The following is a 22240-nucleotide window of genomic DNA, read 5'->3' on the forward strand; positions in this document are numbered from 1 at the left end:
AAGTTTCTGATCTAGATATTAAGCAGGCTAAATAAATCTGAAAGTAGGAGATTTAGACTAAAGGTATTTATTTTTTCTGGTACATTGGGTACATGGATGTGGTCATTGAGTCAGTACACTTGGTAAAGTTGCTTAAGAAAGGTATACAACAGAGAGAGAGAGAGGAGGAGGAGGAGGAGGAGGAGGAGAGGAGGGGAGGAGAGGAGAGAGGGAGAGAGAGAGAGAGAGAGAGAGAGAGAGAGAGAGAGAGAGAGAGACATTCCAAGAATGACACCTGGAGGGAAGTGTCTCAGAAGGTAAGGTTGTATGCCACCAAGCCTGCTCCACTCCCAGAACCCCCATCCCCCATTTTGGAAACAGAGACGACTCTTACAAGCTGGTCTCTGCCTATATACCACTGTGGCATGTACACACACACACACACACACACACACACACACACACACACACACAAATAAATAAATAAATAAATAAATGTAAAAAAGAACAATTTCGGGAAACCAGTAACACTTTAGAATAGAGGTGAAGGCGAGGGAGAATGCAAGAGGGAATGTGTTACTTTCTTACTTTCTTTGCTACTATGACAAACAACTGCCTCAAAGAAGTTAAGGAAGGAGGAGAGGGTTATCCGTTCATGGTTTCAGTGGGTTCCTTTGATGACTGTTTGGCTTCATGCTCTTGGGAAGAACATCATGGCAGTCAGAGAAAGTGGCAGATATCTGTTCATTTCATTTCAGAACAGGAAGCAGAAAGAGGGAAGAGAGATGGGTGCTTGGCTCACTGCCTCCTGACTCTCCTTTTATTCTGTCATCAGCTCAGAAGGTGGTGCCACCCACATTCAGATGGCATCCTCCTCCTTCCCTTGATCCTGTAGACTCCCTAGGAGGAACATCTCACCAAATCTCCTAGGTGCTTCCAAGTAAGTCAAGTTGACAGTGAAGACCAACCATCCTGAGTGGAAGAACGCAGACAGAATAGCTCCAAATGGGATGAATTGTCTGAAGACATGGATAAGGTGTTGACAATTACATAAATCATGGCTGATGCAAGAAGGGTTGAAAATATAGGCAGGAGCCAGGCTCCACGGTCATGCCTTTCATCCCAGCACTCAGGAAGGAGATCTCTGTTTGTTCGAGGCCAGCGAGGGCAGCAGCATAGTGAGATCATGTCTTAATACATAAATTAAAATAAGTAACGAACAAATACATTTGAAGTGTTAACTTAAAGTGAGAAGACAGAGGTGAGACTCTAACAGACCCTCCCCTTCACTCAAATGTTACTTCCAGTCGCTTTTCCACACAGCACCTGTTCTGGACACTGTGGAGATGGGGGAACAGTTTCCTCAGAGCTGAAAGCTAAACCTCACCATGAGGTTTCCTCTTGTCCTACGCTCTCCCTGCTGATGCTCTGTATCCCCCTCACTATGGTGCTGAAGCCTCTTCTAATGAATCATCCACTGCACAGTCTACAGTGTGTGTGTGTCTGTGTGTCTGTGTGTCTGGGTCTGTGTGTAATGTCTGATGGGCCTTATGCATGTACATGTGGAGGCCAGATGCCAACCTCTGGTGTCACCTCTTATGTGCTTGCTGTCCACTGTTTGGTTGTTCGTTTTGAGACAGGGTCTATCGTTGACCTAGAACTCACCAAATAGGATTTGCTGCCTGGCCAGCCATCCCCCAGAAATCATCCTTCCTCTACCTCCCCAGCACTGCCATTATAAACATGTACCACCTTGTCTGACTTTTTTTGTCTAACATGGGTGCTAGAAATCATGCTCAGTTTCACCACTTTCATGGCGAGTGCTTTACCATCTGGTTGACCTATCTCCACAGCCCAGTGTGCATTTGGTTAGCCATGCTCAAAGCCTTGCGGAGTCCGAGTTCATGCAGAGTGGGCTTGTAACTACTCATAAACATGGGGATTTCAAAAGTGGTTCACAGTCCTTCACAGTTGTTAAAGATCAATGTGACTAGTCATGATCAGCTATTTCACAAATGAATGCCAGAGAGAAGAACATCTCAGGGAAACGTTAAAGGAGAAATGTCACTTCGTGTAACATGTGTCTCAGTCAAAAGCCTCAGCTTCATGCAAAGCGAGCATGGTGAGTCACAGAGCAACAGGCAAGATCCCGCTCCGTGGAACAGGAAAAAGGGAGGCCAGGGGGACTGCATTCTATTCCAGTCTTCGTTTCCCCCAAGGTAAACATGGCCCCTCTATGTGCAAGCAGTTTATCCGCAAAGTGGTTCTAAGAAAAAGAGAGTTAGAAGGGAGAGAGAGAGAGAAGGGTCCAGAGACCTCTAGAACGGTTTGTATTGTACCGCTGGTTACAGCTGTAGGCACCCAGGTCTCCATCTTGCTGGGAACTCTCTGAGCACTCCTAGAGAGTGGAGTTTGGCAAACATTCTCTGCAGAAGACCTGGTGTTAAATATTCTCCTTGCAACCTGTGCCTTATAGAATCAAAGTAACTATAGGTATTATTATTATTATTATTATTATTATTATTATTATTATTATTATTATTATTATTATTATTATTTGCAAGAGCCATCAGGCTGGATTTACCTCACAGGCCCAAGTTTGCCAGCTCCTTCTCTTGAGCACAGGGAGACTGAAGCACTGCTGTTTCCATGAGAACTCTTTCGATGTTGATGATTGCCCTAGGGAGAAACAGCCTCCCCAGTTTCGGTACAGTGCTCACCATACAAGTAGGAAGATCGGAGTTTGGAAGCCCAGAACACATGTAAAAAGCAGGTCTTGCTGATCCAAAGCTGCAAACCCTGCCTGACACAAGGCAACAACAGGACAGCCAAGAGGAGACCTGGTGAGGATTCAACATTCATGATGTTGTAGAAGCCAAGACCTCGAATGACCCATCAAAATGAACATTTGCGAGTGAAGATGTGTGGACAGAGGGATACACTGTGAGCCCCACTGTAACACACCGCAGCTTCCACAGCAGGATGTTTTATTGTTTGTTTTACTTTTTATTTGTTTGTAGAGGGGAGGTTGCAATGGCAGAGGACAGACGTCAGGAGATTGGGGAGATGAGTGGGACTGGGTTGCATGATGTGAAACTCACAAAGAATCAATAAAAATTTAAAAAAAAAAGTTACGTGTGGTGGCACAGGCTGCGGCCCCGTGCTGAGAGAGCAGAGAACAGAGAATGGGTCAGTCAGCCAGTCCTACTGAATTGATTATTCAGATTCAATGAGAGGCCCTGTCCACAAAAGTAAGGTAGGACGGTAGAAAAAGATACAAGAGCTCTACTGTAGCCTCTCTGTGTGCATGCACACACATACACATGTACACGTATGCAGGCACTTACCCATGTATATACACACATAAACACATAACAAATGCCCATACTACATACACACACATGAAAAAATACAAGTTGGCACCCAGTATGTGTGTGAGTGGGACAGTGACCATAAGAATGTGGCAAAGTTGTCTGCGGTCAGGGCAGGGGAAGAGTGTAATGACATGTCCCATGGCTATGCTGAATGGCCGGACAGAGACTCCAGGCACACACTCCTACCTCATCTCTTCACTGAGATGACCTTACAGGCTGTCCCCAGTCCTCACACTTCCTGTCAGCGCCACCTTGGCTGTGGAAACACCAGCATCTAGTGGTTTTCTACTTCTTGTGATTCATCCCTAACAAATTTACTTGTTGCATTGGGGAACTGCTTCAGTTCTTCAGACCCAGCCGTGTGTTTTGGCGCGCACACACACACACACACACACACAATACACATATACACACCTATACATATATACACATACACATACAAATGCACAGACATATATACATATATACATACAAACACACACGTACACAAACACATACATGCACAACAAACACATACACACACACAAATACACACACACACAAACACAGACATGCACACACATATACATGCATACACATATACACACATACATATACACAAACACACACATACACACATAAACACACACATACACAAACACATACATGCACATACACATATACACACATGCATATATACACACATACATGCACATACACACACACTGCCATTTCAAATAATTTCATCTGAACACTGTCCACAAAAGGACTCTCTCTAATTATCCATATGCCGCCTAAGGAACATGCTCTGGGTTATGCTCCAAGTTTATTTTTATTCCCACATCCTTTCCTTTTCCTTCCTCCCCCAAATGGCTACCTCCAATTACTCCCCTCTTGGCTGTTTTAATTCCACACGTTTCTGTACCCTTAGGAAAACCATGGATTGTACTATATTCACAGGCAAGTCATCACACAGCATTTACATGGAAGAAAATGTTTGCAGACGGATGTCTTTTGTAGCTACATAAGCCTGAGATTTTTCCTTGTTTTAAACTGCATCACTGAGGACTGGGGGAGGACAAGGCTCCTTGATCTGAGATACTTTTAGTGTCCTCATTTGCACTTTTATAGGCCAAGGAGCTCCCTACCATGATAGTCATATGACTGACACTTTCTCACGTGACTTACAAGGAACCTGAGGCTTAGAGATTGTGGTCAGTAAAATTTATAGAGAAAGTTAGTCATGGAACTAGCTCTATCTTTGAATCCCTGACTCTGTCCCGCTTTCTCAGGTACCTGATATACGACTCTCCCCTTGACTATGGGAAGGCAAGGGCTGTCTCTTGGCTCTTCCCACAGGGATTTTACGGTGCCTGCCCTCCACTTTGTAGGCTGGTTATACTGATTTTTTTTTCTTTTAAATACAAGTAGGTCTCAGGCACATTTACTTACATTTATTTACAAAGACAGCTACAATCCCTCTCATTCCTCGGTGCTCACAGTGTTGTCACTGTCTTTAGCGATAGATAAAGTGTGGTAGATAGACAAGATAGATAGATGATAAAAGATAGGTGATAGATGATAGATAGATAGATAGATAGATAGATAGATAGATAGATAGATAGATGATAGTAGACAGATATAGTTAAATGATAGATAGTAGATAGACAGATAAGGATGATGATTAGATAGATAGATAGATAGATAGATAGATAGATGATAGTAGATAGATATAGTTAAATGATAGATAGTAGATAGACAGATATAGATGATGATTAGATAGATAGATGATAGTAGATAGATATAGTTAAATGATAGATAGTAGATAGATATAGATGATGATTAGATAGATAGATAGATAGACAGACAGACAGACAGAAAGAAGACAGAGAGGCAGACTTAGGAATAGGAACAGAAATAGAGCTAAGGGTAGAGATCTAGAGAAAGGGATAGCTATCTTCATAAGGATATAAATGGAAGTAGAGATAACAGAGGTAGGGAAAGAGAGACAGGGACAGATAGAAGTAGAAAGAGAGGTGAAGATAGTTAGAGATAAGTGTGTGTGTGTGTGTGTGTGTGTGTGTGTGTGTGTGTGTGTGTGTGTGTGTGTGAGAGAGAGAGAGAGGGGGGTAATACTAATACTGATAGAAGTTAGAGATGTGACCATAGAGTGCTCTGGACGCAGAATGTCTCTTGAAACACTCCGACGCCCTGTGAGTAAGCCTGGGCACCAATGGTTGAGGATAAAGAAGGACAACGGCCCAACAGACAGCCCAACAGACAGCACCAAGTGCTAGGTGAGTGAGTGAGGCCTCCTTAGTTAGACCACTGTCTCATCTCAGTCACTAGTTCCTGAACCACGTGAGTGACCCGGACAGTTCCAGCAGAAGCATCCTCCTGAACATCCCCAAACACTGACAGATTGTGGTGAGCAAGACTTAGTCATTGCTTTAAGTCACTCTGTTTTGTGGTGACACACTAGCAGTGCTGATGTCCCCAGAGCTGTGCTTCCCTGTGGGCCCCGAAAAGCAAGTTCAACCCTTTAGAGCCCAGGGCATATCCTGATATCCTCCCAATGAACCTGCTTTCCTATGTAATTTACCTCGTGTTGTTTTGAGTTCAGTTGCTAGGGATAATAAGCTAATATTTAATTTAATAATATAAGTCAACCCGGCCCTTGTCCCCTCCTTTAGCTATGTGGAAGTCCAAGGTTCATCTCAAAGACTGCTTTTCTGCTGTGTAGGGACCAAAAGGACGTCACTACCCTGAAAGGGAATCATGTTTCACCATAAAGTCAGAAAAGCTGGTGTCTTGTGTTCAGGGTTTTCTCTGCTTTGTTTGCTTTTGTTTTATTTTGTTTTTCATCCACTGCCCAATGCGTATGTCAGCTATAAATGAGTCCTGTCAATAGATATTTAATTGATAAAGCTAGTCTCCTCCCTGCCACTCTATGTTCTTATCACACGGTCATCAGCCATGCTGTTAGGATCAGTTTGACTGCAGCAGTGGGAAGAAGCAAAAGCCCAAAGGATGCTGTCTGTGGTGCATCTCAAGAAACTGGGTACTGTGTGCCTGGTCTGTTCTCCGCTGCCTATCAGAGCAGCCATGGCCATTATATAACCCCCATCTCCCACGACGGAAAGAAAGAACTATATTCCTCTACAAATGACTCTAATATTCTAATTTTATATGAGACTTAAAAGAGCTGGAATCTTACATAATTATCACAATTCAGATTCCAGCAAGAGAGAAAAGATGACAGCAGGTAAAAAAAAAAAGTCATGTTCTCTTATACGTGTCCACAGACAGGTGAGCACTGCTGGGCAGCTCCTGGGGGCACCTTGCTTGCAGTGGGAGATCAACACTTTCTTTGCTGTCTCGACTTCCCCACGTTCTGAGGAATCTGAGGACAGATCTATTTTCTAACTGGAAAGAGGGAAACATCCAACGAGTTAGAACTACAGAAACTTACAATGCCCCAACAATTTTTGCAAAGAATGAATGAATCAAGGAGAAAATGACAGGTCTCACTGATGGGTGGTGATGTGTGCTCTGAAGGAATGTGGACAAGGTCTGTGAGGGGATTTAAATCTTAGAGAAGCCTACATATCTACACATCACTTAGTAAGCAGCTTGCTCACGGATGGGAAATTATTTACCTGTCATTTATTATGCATCAATTATTACTTCAAAGATTTGTTTTACTGATTTCAAATATGCCTGTGGATGTAGATCTGCCCACACTGGTGCAGGTGCCTATGAAGGCAAAGGCGTTGGATTCCGCTGACACTGGAGTGAGAGGTGGTTGTGAGCTGCCCCAACACGAGACACTGGTTATTTACCTCTGTCAGAGCAAAACTCCTGGTTCTAATTAGAGAAGAATTTCTACCTCCGTTTTCAGAAACCAAAAAAGTTGAATTTTCCACAAGTTAGCAATAAAAAAGGAATCAGTTTTTTTCTTATGAAGTGGATAAGGGGGGCAAAATTACACAAATGTAAAAATGGAGGCCATCTCTGCATCCTGCTTTACAAGTCCAAAAGCTAAAAAGAAATTTCTTTGCACTGACTAAAACACACCTAGGGTTTTACTTGTTGTAAACTTAGGGAAAACGCATCCAGAAGCTGAGAAGAGGCCTCACGTTCTAAGGGCATTCACTGCTCCTGCACAAGACCCAGAATCTGTTGTGGGCATCCTCCTGTTTTAGGGAATTTTCCCTCTTCTGATACCATTGGTGCTTCATGTTCATGGCATACATGGACGTACTTAGGCAAATACACACACACACACACACACACACACACACACACACACACAGAGAGAGAGAGAGAGAGAGAGAGAGAGATACAGAGAGATACAGAGAGATACAGAGAGAGAGAGAGAGAGAGAGAGAGAGAGAGTTGTAGATTTAACCTCATCCTCTGTGTTCATAGCATATAAATTTCAGTGTTTAAATAGTCCAAGAAAAGATGGGCTATGACCAGTGGCAGCCTCTGTTCTTTCAACAACCTGTGCCCAGACCTGCTTTCTTTCTTTCTTTTTTTTTTTTCTTTTTCTTTTTTTTTTTTTTTTTTTTTTCTTGGAGCTGGGGACCGAACCCAGGACCTTGCGCTTGCTAGGCAAGCGCTCTACCACTGAGCTAAATCCCCAACCCTGAATGCTTTCTTTCACTCTCAAATACGCTAACACATGCATTCAGAAACACTCACTGGTATATTTAGTATACCGTGTGTTCTCGTCAGTGCTGTGAAAAGGCACCATGACCACAGCAACTCTTATCAAAGAGAGCATTTCACTGGGCCTGGCTTACAGTTCCGTCCATTATTCTCATGGAGGGAAGCGCGGAGGCACACAGGCAAACAGGGTGCTGGAGGAGTAGCTTCCCAGCTCTGTATGCGGATCTGCAGCAGCAGGAAGAGAGAAGCACTGGGCCCGGCTCGAGCACTTAAACTCCCAAAGCCACCTCTAGTGACATACTCCACCCAACACATCTCCCAATCCCTGTCCGGTAGAGCCACCCCCTGATGACCAAGCATCCGAATGTGAGCCTAATGCTCCGTTCCTACTCAAACCACACCAGGCAATGTGCTAGGACGAAGAGAATTAAAATACAGCTCCTGTGGCTAGAAGGGTGGCCCAGTGGTTAAGAACACACACCGCTCCAAGCAGAGGACCCCAAGTTTGGTTCCCAGCACCCATGTTGGGGAAGATCACAACCACCTCCAGCTCCAGTGTCAGCGGGAGGCAGTGCCTTCGCCCTTCACAAGCACCTGCATTTGTGGGCGTATATCTCTGTCCTCAGGCATATTCCAAATCAATAAAAAATAAATTTATGAAATGCAATCGTCATAAACAAGCCTGTACTATATTTTTGGGTGTTTGGTGTTCCATACACCCAATCATGAAAATAGATGTTATTTTTTTTCTTTCCCTCTCCTCCTTGTCTCTGTCATGGTCGGGGTCACTCCACAAGCAGACCCCTGGGCTTGTTTTCTGGTTGAAATGTCGACACCAGCCTCATGCTTGTCCATGGATTCCTTTTTACTATTATTACATTTTCAGTTTACTTTGGGAGCACATGCCTGTGTATGGATAGTTGCACGCATGCATACACGGGAAGTCAAGACAACTTGTGGAAGTCACTTCTCTCTTTCGCCATGAACTCATGTCATCAGACTTGGCGCCAGTCTCCTTTACAAACTGAGCCATCTCTCAGCCCTGTCCATGGATTCTTAGAATGATTTTAGTCACTGACCTACCAAACTACTCCTTTGGTCTTCACAATGGTATACAGTTTGTCAATAGAGGACTCTCCGCAGGGTCCAAGATGCCTGCAAGTCAGTGCTGAGAGGGAAGGAACAGAGGCGCTTGGGAAGGGTGGGCACATGTTCTCTGAGAGAGTAATACACCCACCCTGCCCACCCTGCAGTCTTCCAAAAGGCTTCATGAATTTTTGTGTTACTACAGCCTCTGTCAACTCAAGGAGATGGCCCTAGGCTGTGTCTTCTGTTCTGTGCATGTGGATAAAACAACAGTCAGAGATCTCACTACTAGTAGTGCCTCCATCCAAGTCTAGCACCCCTCAGCCTCTCCTATTTCCTCTAACCACGGGGCTAGCCTTGGTATGAGGTTCTGGACAAAGCCTGGGGGAGTTGTAACAGCAGCACCCCTGATTTGCTTGGTAAGCGTGCACACTTTACACTCTAGTTCCAACCCTGCTCATGCTTTCTCCTTCTTGCTGGCAGTCTTGTCTGGAAATCACCCATTTTTACAGCTAACACATGGGGCTCACAGATTAGAGGGCTCTGTCCCCAGACTACCTAGTGAGTGCTTCCAGGGCTAGGTGGCTAATAACTCCCTTGCTTGCTTTTTATTTTTAATAGAAGAGGGGCGGTATTAAGTGTTAGGAAGGTGAGGTGAATAATTCCAGAACCACCTATCATTGGCTCTCATTAAATAACCCCAGTGGGACCTCCAAATTACTGCATCCCAACCCTCTCTGGAAGGGCTTATTGGTTTGTTCTTTTAGTTGTCTGTCTGTCTGTCTGTCTGTCTGTCTTGGAACAGAGTCTTACCATGTAGCCTGGCTGGCCTCAGACTCAGGCTAAGGCAATCTTCTTGCCTGACTCAGAGTCCCAAGTACTAAGGGATCACGAGCATACACTACCAAGTCTGGCTTTCCTGTGTATGTGGGGGGGTGTAGTGTGTGTGTGTGTGTGTGTGTGTGTGTGTGTGTGTGTGTGTACATATACCTGCAAGTGCATGTGTGTGGTTGTGTATATATGTTTATGTGCATGTGTGTGTATGTGTGGGTGTATATGTGTGTGTGCATGTGTGCACACTCACATACACCCACATATTGAGGCCTGAAGTCATGGTCACATTTCTTCCTCAATCATTGTCCAGCTTACTTTTTGAGGCAGGGCTCTCATTGAACCTAGAACTTGCTGACCTAGCCAAATGGCTTCCCGGTGAGTTGCAGGTCTGTCCTCTGGAGTTACAGATGTGACTTTTATGTGGTCCTGGAACCTCCTGCCTGTGAGGCAAACACTTTACATACACTGCCAGTTCCCCATGAAGTAAAGAAAGAATGAACCCTTCCATTTTGTATTACCTGCTTTTAAAAGGAAAAGAACCATGTCTGTTGTTCTTCAGGTTTTTGACAGGCAAGCCAGAGACGTTCTAGATGTAAACAACCTGGGATTGTGGCAGTTTGATCTCTGGTCAGCATCTTAGCATCCAATAATGAGAAAAATGCCAAATGGAGATTCCTAAAAATCCCTCTCTCTCAGTATTCCCTGCCAAACTGTGAGGGCCACTGGAAAGGGGCGGGGCTTGCAGGAAGCCATCAGTGAGCCTCTTCGCCCATCATTCAATGCACACTTGCACGTGAATCATGGAGGAATGGGGGAGATAACAAAACTTAAATGCTAATTTCTCCTCCTCTGAGGCAGAAAAGCTCTGGGGTTGATGCGAAGGCTCTGCCTCAGTCCTCTCAGTTTTCCACATGGAAATTGTTCACTGAACTCTCGTGTGAACCTCCACTTCCACCAAGATCCTGAAGGAGAAATAGTGGCTCCACCAGTAACAGAGATTTTGCTCTGCGTAGAGTGTCACTGTGAAGTCTGACCTGTGGCCGTCAGGCTCATGAGAGGAAAGATTTGCTGTTGTGGATTGAGTAAATAAACATCCTTGGAAAACAACAGGGCCGGGCAATAGCTCTGAGAGAGAAATGAGACTCGGTGCTATTTTTAGTACTGGCTTCCTGATTATGATTTTTCTCGAAGGGCAGCAAGCATGACAATGTAAGCACAGGGTTCATGTCAGACCCCAAGCCCACCGCTGTGCTCACACTGTGGGTTCTCTGAGATGCAAAGTGATCTACAGTCATTTTTCAGCTGGCTGACAAGGAACTCGGTAGCTACTGTAAGCCTTGTGTGTAAAGGGCTTTGAGGGAAGTTGATTAGGGGAAGACAACTTACTTCTGTAAAATCTCCTAGGCTAGGCATGGTAGCTTGCTTTTATAGTCCCAAGACGTGCGAGGCTGAGGCAGGAAGATTTCCATGAGGTCAAGGCCAGCCTGAGTTAATGTGGTTTCAGGAAGGCTGAATTGAAGACTGAGACCCATTCCCAATATCAATCAATCAATCAATCAATCAGTTCTAATGTGTGTGTTCTATTTCCTCTCTCAAGCTAATGTTTACTGAAGACTTACTTACAAATACTATGCTAACTTAGCTGAAATGATCTTTTGAATTACACAACTCGGTGATGCAGATAGTCTTACTGCACCCATCTTACAGAAGCCTCAGAGCCTAGAAAGCAGGAACCAGAACTGAAACGCATCTCTGAATTTACAGCCAAATCCTGTGCCAGTACAGGGACAGAACAAAGCTAACTTACCCTTACGCTTTTTGTCCATTGCTAAAAAAAAAAAAAAAAAAAAAAAAAAATCATGTCTTATACCATGTGCATTTTCCCCCGTCCCAGGGGTTGAACCTGGGGCCTCACAAATGCTAGGTAAGTTTCTAGCCCCAGCCATCCCACAGTCCAAGAATCGGGTCTTAAATCTCTCCTCTGAGGGCAGGGTTCAAAGAACTGTTGGGAGCAGAGCATCTTTTCACTTCAATGAATGTGTAGCACCTTCAGTCATAGAAACAAGTAAAGGGCAAGTTTCAACTCTAAAGGAAGGGCTGTCTAAGTTCTGCTAAAATCACCAACTTGCTGGCAGGCTGCTGGCTGCTGTGGTAAGGTATTTCTATTAAGGGGAAAAACATAATTTAATGAAAGTGATGGGGGTCTCTTTTTCTGTTTTACCTTGGAGGAAAGGGCTCACATGGATAATTCAGTGACAGTATTTTGTATGCACTTAAGAAACTTTAGGCTCCCAGTAACAGAAAACCAGACTTAAAAGTGCTTGAGTAAAAGGGAACTAGCGGGTCCCCAGCTCCAAAAAAAAAAAAAAAAAAAAAAAGGAACTAGCGGGTTGGGTAGAAGGCCTTACCCTGGTTTGTGGAACAGACTCAAGGACTCACAGTTGCTGTTGCCAGAGCCTGGCCTCTCCCCATACCCAGCTTCTGTTCTCCTTCACACTGTCCCCGTGGCCAGTGTCTACTGGAGGCAGAAAGGACCATCCACACTTCCTGTCCTAGCGCTCCTATCAGACCAGGCCCCATATTGGCAGTCCTGACACTCCCCACACGCTCATCTCTGTGTGTTTGCCCGAGGCCCAGAGGACAGAGTACACACTGGGGCCAAGCTGAATCACTGGCCGCCCACAGTCTCAGGGCTGAGACTGGAAAGGGTGCGAATGGAAACTCAGGGAACTATTTCTGCAAGCAAAGGGACAGAGACCTGAAAACAATAGCTGTTCTCTTAGCCTCTTTATTAAATCAGAATTACTTATGATCCTTTACTAAAATTACTCAGCACTGACACATAAAACATGTAAGCACCGATATAGTTAGGCCTTCCCTTTCGCAACGCGGTATTTTTAGATGGACCTAATAATAGTAGCACATGTTTTAGAGATTTTGGTACCCACTGGTACACAAACGCCTCCCGTTGACATTCAAGTCGAAGACGAAGACCGAAAATCTATTATTTCTATGGACAGGCTTCTCGCTCCTAAGAGGCTACCCTGGTAATTTTGTGTAAAGGGTTAGTTCCCCTTCTCTGTATTTCCTGCTGGCCCACCTCTCAGGAAGGATGTGCCTACATGTCCACAGCTCATCTGTGGTCCCATCTGGATCCTCTCTCACACTTCTCCAATCTCACCTCTCCCCTGATGAGGGGAATTTACAAAGCTGTATCCGTGAGCTCTCTTGACCAGCTTCCTGTTGAGCTAGCCAGCTTCCGGTTGGGCTAACCAAGAGGAAGGCCCAGTGGGAGATGGGGAGCAGGAGAGTCTGTATCACTCTACGGTTGGTCCCAATGGCTGCTGAAGACACCTTTTCTGCACCACTGTCTCCCTCACCAGTCCTGCCCTGGCTCCCAGACCTTTTATTATGGTTTACAAATCCATCATCACTCCTCGTTGGCCCTGCCCGGGCTCCTGGACCTTCTGTTACAGCTTGCGGCCGCACTTCCCACAACCTTGTGAAGAATCTCTTTAATAAGCTCTCCTCCAGCTTCCCTATCTTAAACATATTGCCTATTTCCAATATGGGACCCAATTAACATACTCTGCAAAACGTTTACAGGAGAGGATCAGAAAGAGAAAAAATGACCGCAGACTGTTTCTCCAATTGCCTGATTATTGCTAAAATGTCTTCCCTTGAGGAGAGCAAATAATGCCTAACCCATCCTTCTAAGGTCCAAACAAACCAAAACTCACCCTGAGAAAGCTATAGATGTATTGGGCCTACTTCCAGAGCACGAATGAGGGACTGCTGACAGGACCATGGCTGGATCCCTAACCTGGAAAGTCTGCACCCAAACTGTCATAAATGATGGCTTCCCCGTAAATCCATAGATGGGACCTCTCTTAACTGACCTCCCCCCCAGCTTTGTCCTTCCCCCCAGAACACATGCAATTAGGACAGAATTGGATAAAATGTCTCAGCAGAGGGGATAGATGATCCCCAAGCCCCTCTTCTAGGAAATAATAGCAGCTGTCAACCAATCAGGCTACGATGATCTTAGGCAAGCAGACACAGCTGATCTTGTGATGGTGGCACTTGTGCTGCTCCAAGGCTGGCCCTACCCAACAATGATAAAGAACAAAATGCTAGCAATGTCCCAAGCAACTTGATATTTGGATTCATATGCATTTCCCCTTTACCTACCCTTTAAAAACCTACACACTACAAGTGGAAGTCTAACACCAAACACTTTCCACTCTAGAGACAGCTGTCGCAGTGGTCCTCAGCCTTCCCAATGCTGTGACCCTTTAGTACAGTTAGTTCCACGTGTTATGGTGACCCACAATCATAAAGTCGTTTTTGTTGCTACCTCACAACTGTTATTCTGCTACAGTTATGAATCACAATATAAATATCTGTATTTCCAATGGGTCTAACATGACCCCGGTGAAAGGGTCATTGACTCCCAAAGGAAACACCACCTACAGATTGAGAACCCATAGTTTTAGGATATACCCATCTCTCATCTATTTATCTTTCCTTCTGTTTCCACATTTTTTTTTTTTTGAGATAGAGTGTTGCTCTGTTATCCAGGTTGGCCTTGAGCTGTAATCTTCCAGACTGTAATCATAGGCGTGTGCCATGATGCCTGGCCCTTAGCTACAGTTTTTGGTAAACACGAGAGATAAAAGAAGGGAAGCTTTAGATGGAGGCCAAGGAAGGTGGACGATTTGCTGTTTAAGCTCTTCCTTTCCAGTGTCTTCCCTCACCCGTACTATTTCCTGTCGGCTCAGAGGAACCAGCTGTTTCCACTGCAGTCATTAGCATTGTTCAGTTTGGTTCCATTTGCCAAGGTCTCAGAGCAGTTATGATGATGGGGTGGGGGTAGAGGAATAGAAGCTGGGAGAGAAAGAATGGGGAGGTTGAGTAGAGAGGTGAGACCCCACAATGGGAGACCCATGGCAGCTGAGAGTGTGGGGTAAGGAAATGGGACAGAAAAGAATGGAGCAGAGGGACCAGATGGTTGGATCACGGGACATTATGCAAGGAGATTAATGGGGGGAGGGGAGCAGGCCAAATTTCACCATTGCTCAGTAGCCAGACAACAATAACCTGGGAGCTATTTAGCCTACATCCCATTGAAGACAGGGACCTACTATGGTTCAGTGAACACACTCTAAGGACGGCAGACTTACTCATACTTGTCTGTTCTCTGTCAGATCCAATGACATCCTCTGTTCATAAACAGGGAGTGCGGCTGTTGCCTTAGGAGATCTCATAAATCTGAGAAACAAATCGAGAGAGAGATACTAATGAGGAGAAGATCAGAAATTAGCCTTAAAACTCTCATGCTTTTAATTTGCATCAATTTTCCTGTCGATTTTCAGGGGGCTGACAAAATGGCTCACCAAGTAAGGGTGTCTGCCCCAAGCCTGACTGCCTAGATTTGAACGCTGAGACCCACATGCTAGAAGGAGAAACACAACTCTCATAAAACGTCCTCTGACTTCCACAAGCACACATGTGCATGTGTATACACACACATACACACACACACACACATACACACACACGAGCACACATGCACACATACACATGTGCAAAAGGTAAGTTTAAATGTAGCTAAAAATTAAAAAGAAAACATTCCTATCATAGCTCACTGTCCTTTGGCCTGGGCCATGCGGACTATGTCAGATAATGAGACAGGCAGTGACACCATTTCTGGTCTACAGTTCTCTGCTGCTATGGCTGAGATGTGGCTTAGTGGTAGAGCACTTACCTACCCTATATTGAGGCCATGGATTTGGTCCCTTCCGCTGGGGGAGAATGCCTACTATTAGTCTTAATTGTTTATCTATTTGTTTAAAATATGCTTAAGGGTGCTTGTAAAAACATAAATCTAAGGGGGAAAAGGACATATTTGCCTTATCATTTTGGCTTTGGCTACTTTTAAGTCTAAGACTTTTGCCTGGGTCCGCTTCCCTCAAGGCTGCTACTTGCAATTGCTCGATTGATTCTGGGATTTAGTGGAAAGTACTATCCCCGTCCCATTCGGCTGGGATAATTATTGCCCAGGCAAATCATTATAATTAAATTCAATTTAAAAGTGAGAACCCACCTGCAGCCATATGTTAAGTCTGCTCTTGGATAAGGAACTTGGTATTTTCACTTTGTATTTAATGCAAAGGTGTATAATGATAGATTTTTCAATGGAGATAGTTAAGGAGATTCGCCTCTCTTTCAAATGATTAATTATAATTTACATGTGTCTGAAAGGGAATTACTTAAGCCTTAGAAAAACATTTCCATTAAATAGAATCTACCATTCCATGGGCTTTCTGGCGAGCGGATTTGGTATTGACACAGGGAAATAAAGTAAGAGAGATGAGAAAACTAGATGTGGTGTGTGGTTTTAGAGGATTTTTGACTAAAGCATAGAAGGTGCTAAGAGAGGTATTTGGCGTGGCTTGACTTCCAACACATGTTCGGCACCATGTTTCTACACCAGGGGACATTCTTCAAAGTACAAGCAAATCAGCATGTTCTGTGTTTCCTGGCCATGGTGATTTCATTAGTATCAGAGTCAACAAGAGGTTTGCTAGAGCTTCTGAGAAGGAAAAAGATAATTCTTGGCACTGCTAACGTGGCCAAGAACCAGAAACTAGATATGCCATGAGCCTAGCAGCAAACCTACTACTACTGTTCTGCTAAAGGAACACAGCAAGCAAATGACCCCTAATGACGCACTGCTAGCCCCATAGGTCAGTGCTTCTCTCAAGCCGCATCAGAGAAGCGCCTTTCTGAGTACCTGAGGATGAGCACAGAGACCCATAACCTGAAGATGTGCAGAGAGAGAGAGACTTTGGAGCACTCATCCCTGAATGGGAATGTCACCAAACTCCTCCCCTCAAGGACCAGGGATCTACACAAAAGAGTAGGTAGAAAGATTCTGAGACCTAGAGGTGATAGGTGACCTCAAGGATATGGGATCTCAAAAGCAGCTACTTACAGTCAGTAGGTTCCAGCTAGCAAAGGAAGAATCAGCTTTCTCTAATGAAGTCTTGTCCAACCCCACTCAACCAAGCCCCCAGCCCTGCAGGAGTTGGCTAATACAAATGGACTTCATGGTTTTCTTCCTGGCTTGTTGTTGTTGTTGTTATTTGTTGGTTTGTCTCTTGCTTTGTTTGTCTTCTTGGTCTTTTGCTTGTTCGTTTTGATTTCTGAATTTTGTTGCGTGTTTTTCTGAGTTTTCTTTTTCTTTTTCTGAAAAGAAAGAACACAAAGTGGGTGGGGAGTACCAGGAGGAGTTGGGGATGGGGGACACATGATCAAAATATATCACAGAAAAATACTAATTAAAAAAGAGAGGGTAAGCCAGGAGGTGGTGGCCTACACCTTTAATCCCAACACTCAGGAGCCAGACAGAGGCAAGTGGATCTTTGTGAGTTCGAGGCTAGCCTGGTTTACAGAGTAAGTTCCAAGACAGCCAAGGCTACACAGAGAAAACCTGCCTCAGCCACACACACACACACACACACACACACACACACACACACACACACACACACACACACGAACAGGAGAAAAACTTCTAAGTATTAGGTCTTTAAAACAAATCAGGAGAAATGACTAACTGTGGTCTCTATTTAACACACAAAGCAGACTCTGCCCTCAGTCCCAGCTCACCTGTTACAGAGTCATCCTGGCTGCATACCTCCTGCCAAACCTCTCAGACCTCGAGTTTGGCTGCCCTTCCTCCAGCTTCTTTTCCTTTGGCTACGCATCCTCTTGGTTCTTGTAGTGCTCTTACTTCCTGGTTCCTCCCTTGGCCTCCTCTTCTCTCTTTTCCTCTCTTGCTGCCCAAGCACCCACCCTCCACCCTTTGTCTGTCTCCTCTTGTGGCCCGCTTCAGCCTACCGGCCTGGTTCAGTTTGGACTCTTCCAGATACCTCTGGCTGTTTTCTTCCTCATATCTAGAATAAAGCTTTTCCCCAACCACAGGCAGAGACAGGACCAGCCATGTCCTCACTCTTCACTGACCAAGAACCTCTGCCTTTTTCAATCAAGGAGCGAGATCTGAAGTATCCAGGGTCCCTGTGGTGACTGCATTAGCTACTTTCTCATGGCCCTCACAAAACACCTAACAAAAACAACTCAAAGGGAGGTCTGGGGCGTGGCCAGGAGAGCATGAGGTTGTTGATCACAATGAGTCTACAGCCAGGAAACAGAGAGACATGAATGCATGTTCTTAGCTTGCCTTTTCCTTATTATCATTTTTTTTATTCAGTCTGTCACATTAGCCCATGTTGTGCACATGTAGCATGGTCCTCCTGCTTGGCTTAAATCCCTCTGAAAACAGCTTCACACTCGCACCCACACATGTGTCTCCCAGGCAATCCTAAGCCCGGTCAAGTTACAGTGATGATTAACTATTCTAAGTCTACCCCTCGTCACCTTGGCATTTGTTTTAGTCCGGAACCATCCGCTTCTGGTCCCCTACAAGGCTTATGGCTATCTCAAAGAAAACCATATCTAGTTCATCTTCAAGAGTCCTCTATGTCTTAATAGTTCTGTTGTTCAAAAGTCTTTTTGGAAATGCATGGTAATCTCTTAAGGGAGACCCAGGTAAAATCAAAAAAGTTAAATATGGGGGCTGGGGATTTAGCTCAGTGGTAGAGCGCTTGCCTAGGAAGCGCAAGGCCCTGGGTTCGGTCCCCAGCTCCGAAAAAAAAAAAAAAAAAAAAAAAAGAACCAAAAAAAAAAAAAAGTTAAATATGTGTTATACCCAATGTTTCAGAATAAATATCCCCACTGTAGAAAGAAGAAATGAGTACGGTTAAGAAAGATTATGCTTAAGCAAGGACAAAACCCAGCAGAGAAAACACCAAATCCTTTGACTCTCTATTTGGCATCTGGCTTTCAGTATCCCTAACAGTCTCAGATAGCCCAGCCCTCCAGTCTTACTGCCTACCGCACACATGTAACCTCCTTTTAAAGCCAAAGCCTTCCTTAGTGATATCCCATAATCCTAGAACCTCCATTAAAACCCGGGCTTCACCGGAACAGCTTCATACAATAACCTCTCAGGGCCTCCTGAAAGGAAATCTACCTTAGCCCACACACAATGTCTGGTCTCAGCAGCTGTTTGAAATCTTGCTGCAAGCCTCCATGACTCCATAACGCCTACATTTTTCATGCCAGCAAAACCAGCACTACATGGGCAACGATGTAAAGTTCTGTTGCCAGCCTGAGATGAAGCTTAGCCTAGCTTCAACCAGAGCTGTATTGGTCTCTCACTACTGAGGCTTGATCTGTTGCTATGTATTGTGATGTTAAATAATGGCCCCCAAGGCCTGATTGTCCCCAGGGATGAAGAGATGTTAAGTGACACTGTGTAACCTTGTCCCTCGAGTTTTCCCTGATTGGTAAATAAAGATGCCTACAACCTATAGTTGGGCAGAAAAAAAGGTAGGCGGGGCTTTGATTCCCAGGCTTTGGGTCTGATGGAGAGGCCTTGAGGATAGAGAAGAAGGAAGAGGAGTCATGAAAATGTGTCCATGAGGGCTGGCCAATTGGAGTAAAGGCGGCCCAGGCAGAACATGGCAATTTAGGACTCAGAGTTATTGACAGGGAAGTAGACAAAATAGCATAGAAGTTTGGTATCTGCCCAGCTCCAGTGCTGTTTAAGCTTCTTATAAATGTAAAGGTTTTGTGTCTTTTATCTGGGAACTAAATGATCCAAGGCATGGCAAAAATCCCCAGTTGGTATTAATAATTAGCACAGCATCTCTCCTTGGTGGCTGAAGCAGGAGAATGCTTCCCTGAACACTTGTCTTCCAGCATTGATCGTCTGTGGCCGCAGTCTCCATTTAGTCTCTCTCCTTTCAACTGAACTTGTATTTCTAGACTCTGGAGGCCCTGCTGGGTAGGATCCTGTCTTCAAGGCACTTTGCCCATTTTCCAAATGCAAAGCACAAGGTTTCTCCTTAAAGCGTTAATGATTACAGATGCCTCGCCACCAACCCCTTGCCATCTTCCTTAATAAACCCCACATCTCTCCATCTCTTTCTGATTTGAGTTCTCATTACCAACGGAGTCTGTCATAACCATACCACAGCAGGAATGTTATGCCGTCTTGAAATCTCTATCCACCAAACAAATTAGTATACATTATTTTTGATTCAGCTTCACTCAAATTTCTACAACATGGACAACATGGATTCTCTGACGGAAGAAAACATGAATACCTGCTGACCCAGTTTCCAGCAGAGTCCTTGCCCCTCTCTGAAACCTCGTAAGCTGAACCCCACTTTCTACTTTCCTCTCAGCATTCTGCTATTCTGAACTCACCAGAAAGGCCCGCTATATTCTGCCTACAGAATTCCATGGCTCTGAGACCTGGAGCTCTACACCCTTCCAATTTTTCAAAAACTTTGCAAAGGCCTATAAACCACATGACCAGGCTGACCACAGCAATAGCGTCACCCCTTAGAACCAGTTTCTAGTTTCCTACTCTCAAGTCACTTTCTCCTTGCTCTTACCACACACCTGACCAAAAGCAACTTAAGGGAGAAAAGATTTATTTTGGTTCCTTGAAGGTACAGTCTATCATAGCGGGGAAAGCATGGTGGCAGGAGCATGAGACTGGATCACACTGTGTATCCACCCTCTTTGTCCTAATCTAGAATCGCACTCCTGGTACCAATTTCTGTCTTGGTTAGGGTTTTACTACTGTGAACAGACACCATAACCAAAGCAACTCTTATTAAAGACAACATTTAATTGGGGCTGACTTACAGGTTCAGAGGTTCAGTCCATAACCATCAAGGCAGGAACATGGCAGCATCCAGGCAGGCATGGTGCAGGAGGAGCTGAGAGTTCTACATCTTCATCTGAAAGCTGCTAGCAGAATACTGACCTCCAGGAAGCTAGGACTAGTGTATTAAAGCCCACATCCACAGTGACACACCTACTCCAACAAGGCCACACCTACTCCAACAGGGAGTTTCCAACCTTCTAACAGTGCCACTCCCTGGGACGAGCATATACAAACCATCACACCATGGGATGAGGCCACTCATATTCAAAGTGTGGTTTTCCCCTTATGTGAGACTTCTCCAGAAATGCCCTCATAACCACTCCTGGATATGCGTCCTAAGCAATCCTAGATTCAGTCAGGTTGACCAAACTAATCACTACACTGACGTGATTTGAGCCATTGTGAGACGCTAGAGATATCCTCAGATTATTCAACCATGTATACTCATCTTTATGGTTTGACCTAATTTTGGTTTTCTGATTCTTTCAGCCATTAGGATTCTGGCCATACTGAAGCAAAATATCTCCCAGTGTGTGACTCAGTAGGGCAACTGTCGACACCTGCAATATTGAGATGGTATTGGGAATCTGGGGTTCCCAGGTCTGGCTGAACCCCTTGGAAACTTGATAAGCATGCCTATAAAACTTGAAAAACAGATGGGCATGGACACGCAGCTGCAATACTAATATTTGGGAGGCTGAGCCACGAGGATATCCCTGCAGAGCTGGTCTGTCCTGCACAGTGACGTACAATATTCCTTCCCCCCCTCCACAGCCACCAAAAGGAAGGCAGAAAACTCTAACGTCCCATGACTTTAGGAAATTACCTTTTGAATAGGTGGTTTGAGAAATGGAATCTCATAAAAAATAAATTAACCTGAGAGACGATAAAGGTAAATAAGGAAGGTGGACATAGAGCTTGGAGAGATGGCTCAGTGGTTAGGAGCAATTTTGTTCTTCCAGGAGACCCGAGTTCAATTCCCAGTACCCGGAAGCACACAACTACCTCCAACACTAGCTCCAGAGGAATGTCTCTAACTTCCAAAGGTATACACCACACACACACACACACACACACACACACACACACTCACACACACCACACACACCACACACACACATACACACACATACCACACACACACACACTCACACACACCACACACACACACACCACACACACACCACACACACACACACCACACACACACACCACACACACACACCACACACACACACCACACACACACACTCACACACCACACACACACACACACACCACACACACACATACACACACACAATTTTTAAAAATCACATAATTTAAAATGTATATATTTTTAGAAAACATTTAATTCTGTTATTTAGCTTTTTTACCTATTTAGAATAGAATTATTTTTTAAGTACTGTGCCAGGACTTGATAGGATAGATTGCAAGGCCGAATAGCCAAACTCTATCCCTCAAGGCTTTTGGGTTTTGTCTGATAGATTTTTGCATCATTCAGAAC

At 44.6% G+C, this 22240-nt stretch overlaps 1 protein-coding gene across 2 annotated transcripts in view; it reads right to left on the reverse strand.

Annotated features, from left to right (window-relative positions):
* Grin2b (glutamate ionotropic receptor NMDA type subunit 2B) overlaps positions 1 to 21121 on the reverse strand; it is a 555949-nt gene extending 534828 nt beyond the window's left edge. Inside the window, exons 1-4 of one of the 2 annotated variants that reach the window (XR_015685261.1) lie at positions 20712 to 21121; positions 16924 to 17177; positions 15110 to 15197; positions 6499 to 6758 (exon numbers count right to left, since the gene is read on the reverse strand). The gene's annotated coding sequence lies outside the window, so the exon portion shown is untranslated. Of the gene's footprint in view, positions 1 to 6498; positions 6759 to 15109; positions 15198 to 16923; positions 17178 to 20711 lie in introns of those variants that run through there. The other variant, XM_087655881.1, reaches the window with a different exon arrangement.
* Between the last annotated feature and the right edge of the window lie 1119 nt (positions 21122 to 22240).

The sequence above is a fragment of the Rattus norvegicus genome, chromosome 4 (genome assembly GCF_021556685.1).
Source record: "Rattus norvegicus strain SHRSP/BbbUtx chromosome 4, alternate assembly SHRSP_T2T, whole genome shotgun sequence".
Lineage (NCBI taxonomy): Eukaryota > Metazoa > Chordata > Mammalia > Rodentia > Muridae > Rattus > Rattus norvegicus.